Here is a 10,000-nt window from a genome sequence, read left to right as displayed (position 1 = left end):
TATTATAAATATATTTATATATTTACAATGATTATATAACAACAATTATAACAAATTATTATAAAAAAAAAAAAAATAAATAATATAATAAAATAAAAAAAAAAAAGGAAAAAAGAAAAAAAAGAAAATTCTTTCTATGGTAACGAAAAAATTTCAAGCTTATTCATAGGTAAGAATTTAAATCAAAACTATGTGGCTTAAGATCAAAGATGTTAGCCTCTCTAGATCGCCTTTCTTATTCGACCTTGAAACTGACTATATAAATCCTTCCCTCCCCCCCCCTAATATCCTTCACTCTATATCCATATTTCCCCATTTCCCCCCTGCCTCCCCGTCACTCAAGATACGTTCTAATCAATCGTGAAGTATTTTTTTTTTTTCATTTTGCAAAAATATCAACGCCCTAATTTTCTTTCTGTTAAATTTTTGTTTACTATTTTTGTTTACTTCTTTTTTTTTCCTTTTTTTTTCTCTTCCTCCTTCAACCAGGAAGCTTCGCGTAATTTACGTACGTACGATTGTCAGGATTCTTCGTGAAAGATATGCGGACAGCCGATGCGGAGCGCGTTTGTGCGGACGTGCTGTCGATCGACCGGGTCGACGTCGACTGGCAGAAATTTTAAACGATCGATCGGTATATTGTACCACTCGCCTTTCACGTGCGATCTTGAAACCGCTCAAAAGAGCCACGAACCGAAGAGGAAGAGAGATAAATAGATACATAGATAGAGAAAGAGAGAGAAAAAGAGAGAGAGAGAGAGAGAGAGAGAGAGAGAGAGAGAGAAAGAGAAAGAGAGATCATGCCATACCGTTACGTTTCACGGATCAACTATAATATTTCTCTTTCTTTATATTATCTTTAAGTCACGGAGAGATCGTTCCATTATGAGGTTTTGTTATTATATCTTAATTTCTTTTTTTTTTTTTTTAATTATTATTGATTCATTTTTTTTTGTTTTGTTTCCTTTTTTGTTTTTATCTTGTTCTTTATTTTCTTTTGTTTTTTTCTTTTTCTTTTTTTTGCTTTATATTATTATCTTTCATACTACTTTCATTTTTTTCGATTCCATTATTATCTTCTGTAAAACGAAAGGAATTATTTTGTAATAAAGTAATAAAATTGTCTCTCTCTCTCTCTCTCTCTCTCTCTCTTTTTTTTTTTTTATTCAGATTCTGAGATCTGAGGTTAATAAAAATTCAAATAATAAGAAGAATTTTTTTTAATCAATCAATAATCAAAAATTGTATATGTATATAAATTTTTTATATAAAAAAAAAAAAAAAAAAAACTATCCTACCTGTTCATTTTTGTGTTGTAATGTAAAATAAAGAATAAAAATAAAAATAAAATAAAACATTTTTATATAATTTATAAACCCAATAAATGGAACATAGAAATATTTACATTAATTAATTGAATAATATATATATATATACACATATGATAACATTTATGGAAATGTTAATTCAAGTTCATTGTACTGAGATGTAAGTCGACAAAATCCGAAAGAATATTTAATGAAATAATATAAATATATTTAAACTTGACTTTTATAAGTACACATTAATGTTTAATAAAATGATCGAAATATTCTTGGATTCCTGTGAATTTTAACTCTGGTTAATTTATGCAAACGAAGTCTCATTGATATTGTGTTCATATAATAATTAAATCGTCTTTTTTTTTCGTTTCTTCTTCTTTTTTTTTTCTTTGAATTTTATATTTGTAATTAACTTATATGAAAATGAATTATTAATTAATCGTATTCGAATAAATAAATAATTAGAGTGCACGTTAATGATAAGTGAAATTTTCTTTTTTCCTTTTTTTGCTTCTTCTTTGTTTTTTTTTTTTTTTTTTTTCCTTTAAATTTCTTATCAAATCAACATCATAACACAAACGTTCTTATTATTATCTTAACACACGAGAAAAAGAAAGAGAGAGTTTAAGGAAGTATAATTAAAAAACCGTAAACTTTTAACGTAATATATTAGAAAAAGAGAGAGAGAGAGAGAGAGAGAGAGAGTAAAAAACAGAAACAAAAAAAGAGTTTAAAAAAGTATAATTTAAAAAACCTAAACTTTTAACGTAGACACACAAGAAAAGGAAAGAAAGAAAAAGAGAGAGAGAGAGAGAGAAAGAGAGAGAGAGATTCAAGAAAGCTTAAGTATAATTAAAAAGCTTAAACTATTAATGAGCGTTTTTACTATTAATTAATTTATTTATTATTAATTTATCATCGTATACGATCATCGATATTATTATTTAAATCAAAAAAGAGAAAAAAAGGTCAAATTGGATAGAACGTATTCAAATTCATAAAAAACCATAAAGATTGTTTTGAAAGAGTATTCTATAAAGAATGACATAAAAATATGCATAAATAATTTCATTTATATTGTGTATTAGTTTCTTTTCTTTTTTTCTTTTTTTGCTATTTCTCACGAAAATCATAAATTACGCGAAATAATGATCTCATATATATAAATAAACAAATTGATCACCTTGCAGATATTTTTTCTACAATTACTATCAACGATTATCACAATTTATAATTCGGCAAACAAATATAATGAAAAATAGATTTTTATACGATTAAAAATGTTAATGAAATAAAATATAAGTATGTATATTCACATACTTACATATATATGTATATATATATATTTTTTTTTTCTTCTCACGACTTTCGTATCAAGAAATTCCTTCTTAAAAATGAATATTAAAAATTCAATAAAAATTCAATAAAAGTACGCATATAAAAAAAACGCATGCACGTTGCATTTTACGCGGGAAGAAAAAGGAAAAAAAAAAAAAAGAAAAATAAAAAATATTCGCTTAACGTTCTACTAAACACAACGATGGCGACGACAGATTCGCCGAGGTTTTTCGGTTGACCTATCGTATTGTCCCAGATCGATCTTGTTCGTTATGCCGGAAAAAATGGAACGATGTGAATAGTACTAGTCGCAGCATCGCGTTGGGCCTATATATCAACAGTTATATATATATATATATATATATATATATATATATATATATATATGCATATATACATACATGAATATATACGTATATATGTATATAGATAACCAATGATAATCTCTTTCAATCCCTCAAAAATAAATACAAGCAAATTCATTCTACTATAATATTTTTTTCAATGATGCAAATATGCCTCCTCACAAATATCCAATTTATTTGACATTTCGAATAAGAAATCGAAATAACTTTTTCATCCACGAAATTAATACTTTTTTCTCATTTCCGATATAAATTTTGAAAAAATAAAAATTTTACATATATGCATTATACACACACACACGCACGCACACACTCACACACACACACACACACACACATATACATAATTTATTTTTATGTAATAATAAAAAAAAAAGAAAAAGAGAGAAAATTGTAAGAAAAAAAAAGGAGAAAAAAGGAACAAAAATAGAGGAGAAATAAGAAAAAAGAAAAAGAAAAGAATTTTATTAAATATTGAATAATTTTCTTCTTCTACCACCCTATATCTCCCCCACCCCGTACACTCCCGCATTACCCTACAGATTCCTTTTTATCATATATATCTCTTTGTTATATCATCTTTTTCCCCTATACTTTAGAAACCCTAGAATAAGAAATTCCCGAAATAAGATTTAATTCCTAGAAAAAGATCTCGAAAAACAAGAACAATACATTATCTACCAAATGACATTGCCTGCAATTCCATTCGAAATTTATCGAAACGCGTTATATCTCTTCTTTGAATCTTTTGTCTGGTAAGAAAAAAAAGAAAAAAAAAAGGAAAAACATGGAAAAGAAGAAAGAATTTCTCGTTTGAACTAATCGATCGAAACTAACGTTTAGAAATCGCGTGCCCGTTTTTTTTTTCTTTATACTCATCCTCAACCCCTGTACCTATGCAACCCCTCGCCATCAAACTCGACCCAAAGCCACCCCCAACTCTTAACTCTCCCTTCCACCTTATCCCCGTGGACAAAGACGAATACGAACGATAACCGGAGATTTGGATTCTCATAAAAATCGCAAGACAGAGTAAAAAAAATTTTTTTTTTTTTTTTTTTTTTTTTTTTGATAATCATTTTGATATATCATAGATTCGGCCGTCGATGTAAATGGAACGAACCATCGACGAATTTTACAATCGTAAATCACGTTAATCGCGTTTTTTAATTAATCATGTACCACCGATAACAAACAATTAATAATAAAATCCCATGGAATATTTCAAATTTTCTAATCGCAAGATCTTTATTAATTACAAATTTATCCGACACACGTTGTGTGTGTATATATATATATATATATATATATATATATATATATATATATATATATATATATATATATATTAATCGTTTGTACGTTCATTCAAAATGTTTTTCTCTCTTTTTCCTTTTTTTCCTTTTTCTTTCTGTTTTTTTTTTTTTTACACGCGTAGCATTTTTGTCGTAGTCGTTTTTTCTATTTTTCTATTTCTCCCTTTCTCTTTCCTTTTCATTTCTTTCTCTCTCGCGTGTTTTTCCTGTTTTTTTTTCTTGTTTCTTTTTTTCTTTTTCTTTTTTTTCTGGTTCGGGAACACCAATCAACCCGAGCAAACCCACCACCACCAAAGGGACCCCTTCCCACGCCCCCTCCCCGCCCACCCTCCTACATCCTTACTCTCGTCCAACTCCCCGTGTCAACGAAAACCAAAAAAGTAAAAAGAAAAAAAAAGGAGATAACAAAAAAGGAAGAAGAAATAAAAAGAGAAGATCTACGAAACTACGAGATGGGGTGACCTTAAACGAAACGAACGCATTCAACGAACTGAATAAGCGACTTTGTTATATTCTTCCTGTCAGCGATTTATATGCCATAGATTATATATGTTTATTTGTGACTTTTGACTGATGACAGATGATGACGGTTGATAAGAAAATGTGATTAAAGCGTGAATTTTCTTTCTTCTCTTTCTTTTTCCTTTCGTTTCAATACTTCCTTCCTTTCCTTCCTTTCAAATTTTTCGTTCTTTATTTCTTTTCTGCGTTTACTTTTTTCCTCGATTACTTCCTTCCTTTTTATCTTTACTACTATTTTCTCTTATCTTTCTTTCCTTTCCTTTTTTCTTTTCTTTGATTCTAAATATATGCGAAACGTACAGATAGACACACAGACACACTCACACACACACACACATAGAGAGAGAGGGAGAGAGAGAGAGAGAGAAAGAGAGAGAAAAAGATAGACACACACAAACGAAAGATAGAAACACAAACGAACACCACGCACGCACGCACGCACGCACGCACTCACGCACGCAGGCACGCACTCACACATGCACACACACAGGCAAACGCAAACGTACACGTACACGGTACACGCACACTCAAAATGCGCACAATTAACACACGTTTGAACGGTAGAATGTACGCACGTACGCACGCACGCACGCACGCACGCACATACGTACGCACGTACGCACGTACGCAACGCAACGACAACGGCAACGGCAACGGCAACGGCAACGGCAATGGCAACGACAACACACACACCGAAATAGAAACGGGGGTTGCGTAGATCGTCGCGCGCGTTTTCGGACGTAAAAGGACTGATCTAGCGACGGGGTAACGCGGCAAACGTATACCGAGAGACGGGACATGTATTGGCGGGTAGTAGGCAGAGCTCCACCTCTATCCCCTTAGCAGAGTGGGAGGGAACAAGGACGAGCCCGAGTTTGCGCCGTGGACCGAACCCGTGCACCAAGCACAACCCCTTCCTTCGTCTTTTTAGATAAGTTTCGAGCTTGCGGTGCCAGAGATATATACTCTCTCTCTTTCTCTTTCTCTCTCTCTCTCTCTCTCTCTCTCTCTCTCTCCCTTCTTTGTCGCTCTCTCACGTACATATTTCGAAATATTATCTTACTTATACACATCAGTTGAACTTCTCTCTCTCTCTCTCTCTCTCTCTCTCTCTCTCTCTCTCTCTCTCTCTCTCTCTCTCTTTCTCTTACTTTGTATCTTTTTCTTTCTCCTTTTTCTCTATCTTTATCTCTCTCTCTCTCTCTCTCTCTCTCTCTCTCTCTCTCTCTCTCTCTCTCTCTCTCTCTCTCTCTCTCTCTTTCTCTTACTTTGTATCTTTTTCTTTCTCCTTTTTCTCTATCTTTATCTCTCTCTCTCTCTCTCTCTCTTTATCTTTATCTTTATTTTTATCTATCTCTTTCTCTCTATCTTCATCTCTCTCTCTCTCTCTCTCTCTCTCTCTCTGTATCTTTATCTCTCTCACTCTCTCTCTCTTTTACTCTTTCTATCTATCTCTATCTATCTCTTTTTCTCTTTGTCTCTCTCTTTTTCTTTTTCTCTCTCTTGCTCTTTCACTTTCTCTTTCTCTTTCTTTCGCCCTCTTTCTTTTTATTAAATTCATCGAAAATATATATATATATCGTATTTTGAACATAACCTTTTTTGTTTTTTCTTATTCTTTTATTCTTTTTTTTTTTTTTTGTAATTTACTTATTTATTTTTTTTCCTCCTTCTAATCATTATTATCATTAATTCGCAACGAAAAAGATTTTTTCTCGCATTACCGAAAATTCTTATCATCGTCATTCTCGTAGGTATGTACGTATGTAAGTTGATTTTATCCTTTGTTCCTTTTTCTTTCTTTTCTTTTTCTTTTTTGTTTCTTCCTCTTCTTTTGTATACATAGAATTTGTTCGCCAAGAAGTTAGATAGAAAAAATTGATAATGTAATAATATAAATTTTTGTTGTTATCAGCTACGACAGCTGAACATCTTTTTATTTTTCTTTTTTTATTTTTTTATTTTTTTAAAGATTAATATACGATTCAATTTGTTTCTCTCACAAAGTTTAACAAAGTTTACGAATTAATATGATCATTATATTCATAATGCTTCTATGAATTAATTTAATCATTATCTTCTATTTGTCATACTCGTTAAACATCGGAACAAATTGACAAGTTAAATAAATAAACTTATGAGCTTTGCATTGACATTATATTAAGCTTTTTAATTTTTAAATTTTAAATTTCAATTGAGATTCTTTAATTTTAAATTTCTATTGTATCATTCTCAAGAGGCGATATTATTTTGTTATGAATTTTGATACGATCATTTAAGTTCTATTTTAATTACAGAAAATATTTTTGAGCTTGCAATTGCAATCGACTTTTATGGTGTGTGTGTGTGTATATATTTTTTTCCAAATATCGGATCAATTAATTGCAGGATCACAGATCGAACCTTTAATCCAATCACATTTATTTTTTTTTGTAAACTTTCAGGCAAATTTTTATATCCTTCATTTTTAACGGCAATCATCTTCGTTTCATTATGATAAAAAAAAAAAAAAAATTAAGACATCGCTCGTATCAATTGATTTATAGATATATACTATTGTAGATGATATTAATTATATAATTTTGATATTAATTATATTTTTTGATATTAATTATATAATTATATGAATTAAATAATTATTAAAAAAATTGTATAATTAACATTGATCCTTTCCAATTGCGTCGGATCTATTTATAATCCTCCAAAAAAAAAAAGAAAGAAAAAAGAAAAAAATATAACGATATAATACATCTATAAATAATATATAGATACTATCTATAAATAATATTGTAATTTTGTTTTGTTTTTTTTTCCTTTCTATACATGTCCATTGTTCATAAGTTTAATTCAATCAAATGAATCAATTGAAAACAGGATTTAAAAAAAAAAAAAAAAATAGAAAGAAATAAATAAATAAAATAAATAAATAAATGAAAAATGCACATACGTATAAAAAAGATGCAAAAAATCGAGCTAGTAAAAAAGAAGAAAAAAAGAAAAAAAAATAGTAAACGCCAAGTGGCGATTCGAGAGTGCCAGAAAAGCTTTTTCGATCGTTCGTTCTATTTTGATAGATTTGACGTACTTATTTTCTCTGTTAAATCGTTTCGTTATTGGCCTCAACATAACGAGAAAAAAAAAAGAAATATATATATATATATACACGCACACACACATACACACGTATACAGATATATGTATATTATAGAGCTTATTGATTATCTTATTTATCGTGAAAATATATATAATTTATAAATATAATGTATAATAATAATAATAAGAAAAATTCTTTTCCATATTATAAGTATAAATTTATATTAATATAGAAATTTATTTATATTATATAAATAAGAAAAGAAGAAAAGAAAAAAAAATATAGAAAAACAGAATTAGAAAGCACAATATCGAGAAAGAAAGAAATTACAAAAATTAAAAAAGTGTCGTTATTCTTTTAATCAGATCATCTTTATTCTCACGTACTCATTAATACTTTTTCTCTTTGTCTAATTAATTATTTTTATTCACTCTCTATCTCTCTCTCTATCTATCTATTTATCTATCTATCTGTTTCTCTCTTTCTCTCTCTCTCTCTCTCTCTCTCTCTCTCTCTCTATCTATCTATCTATCTATCTATTTATCTATCTATCTGTTTCTCTCTTTCTCTCTCTCTCTCTCTCTCTCTCTCTCTCTCTCTCTCTCTTGTTTCATAACGTTTTATTGACTTCCGATTGTATAACTCCGTACTACGTCAAACTCGTGAATGGTATAACATACCTCGTACTTGAATAATGACGAACGATCCGAGATACCTTCAATAATGTCAGTGAAACTTTCCGAAAAGCTTCGAATACGGTGCTTTGTTTCCTCTCAAGAGAATATCATCTAATAGGTCTATTATAGATTAGAAGGAGAAGAACTAAATATTTTTATACTCGATTGATGAGAGAACGTTAACACAAAGATAAATGATTTCTCTCTCTCTCTCTCTCTCTCTCTCTCTCTCTCTCTCTCTCTCTCTCTCTCTCTCTCTTTTCTTCAAAATTAACCCTCTACAAAGCCGTGTAAGCTTCAAGGTTTATTATACATATATTATTAATATATATTATATATATAATAATATATAATATATTTATAATATATATATATATATAATATAGAACAGATTTGCGTATGTGTATATTATTTATATATAAATATATTTATTTATGTATATATAATTTTATATATATATAATTATATATTATATATATTTATATAATTATATATATTATATGTATATTATATATATATATATAATTTATATATATATAAATATATTTATATATATATATATTTTTTTTTTAAATTTATTTTCACATTTAATAATTATAAAATTATTTGTCATTAATTAATTTCACATACGAACTATTTAATTTTTCTATTAAATCTAATGATAAGTTATATTTAAAACATAATATAGTAATACTATATATAATATTATAATATTTAGTATATCGAATATTCAAAATATACCTGTTGAAATTAATTTTTATCACGATTATGCGATACTTTTTGAGAAAAAAATTTTATCCGTACAAATGTTATCCAATTTCAAAGGTGACAAGTAAAATGGGCATTTAACACTTTTCATTTAATCGAAGGTTTCGAGGCCAACTGTGTGTCTTTTCTTCTTTTTTTTTTTCTTTCTTTTTCTTTTATTTAAATAGAGACACCTATCGTTAATCTTTTCTTTGATAAAAAAAAAAGAGACAAAAGAAAAACGAGAAAAAAAATAACTTCCGTTTGAAATATTTAGCTGTTCCTCGTCCGCGAAAAAAATATCAATGTAGGGGAGTAGGGGAGAGGGGGAGGGAGGGTAGACGGGAAGATTATAAGGTTTTAAATTTTCATTCATTTCAAACACGTTTCAAGAAAAAGAACGATTATGAATTATTCCTTTTCGTATAAATTTCTATCGGATTGAATTTTCGTATATACATGTATATACGTACGTTACTCGGAACTACTCTCGAAAGAATTTATAACCATATCTATGTAGATAGTTTATATAATATATAATATATACCACTGACAAAAGCCTCAAAAGATGACGAATATATAAATATCAAAGTAGCTAAGCTTTTTGTATATGTATATA

The 10,000-nt window shown here is 28.7% G+C and overlaps 1 protein-coding gene across 14 annotated transcripts in view; it reads right to left on the bottom strand.

The window, feature by feature from the left end:
- Nucleotides 1-10,000, bottom strand: part of LOC124429118 (protein Skeletor, isoforms B/C) — a 105,385-nt gene that overhangs the window by 73,530 nt on the left and 21,855 nt on the right. For 4 of the 14 annotated variants that reach the window (XM_046973965.1, XM_046973972.1, XM_046973971.1 and 1 more), the window contains exon 1: nt 517-974. The exons of 2 other annotated variants lie outside the window; for them this stretch is intronic. The gene's annotated coding sequence lies outside the window, so the exon portion shown is untranslated. Of the gene's footprint in view, nt 1-512; nt 975-5,369; nt 5,395-5,414; nt 5,956-10,000 lie in introns of those variants that run through there. 8 more of the 14 variants (XM_046973969.1, XM_046973968.1, XM_046973970.1 and 5 more) reach the window with 5 other exon arrangements.

The sequence above is a fragment of the Vespa crabro genome, chromosome 14, assembly GCF_910589235.1.
Source record: "Vespa crabro chromosome 14, iyVesCrab1.2, whole genome shotgun sequence".
Taxonomy (NCBI): domain Eukaryota; kingdom Metazoa; phylum Arthropoda; class Insecta; order Hymenoptera; family Vespidae; genus Vespa; species Vespa crabro.
The sequence above is the reverse complement of the archived record's forward strand: the minus strand, read 5'-3'. Positions and strand labels throughout refer to the sequence as shown.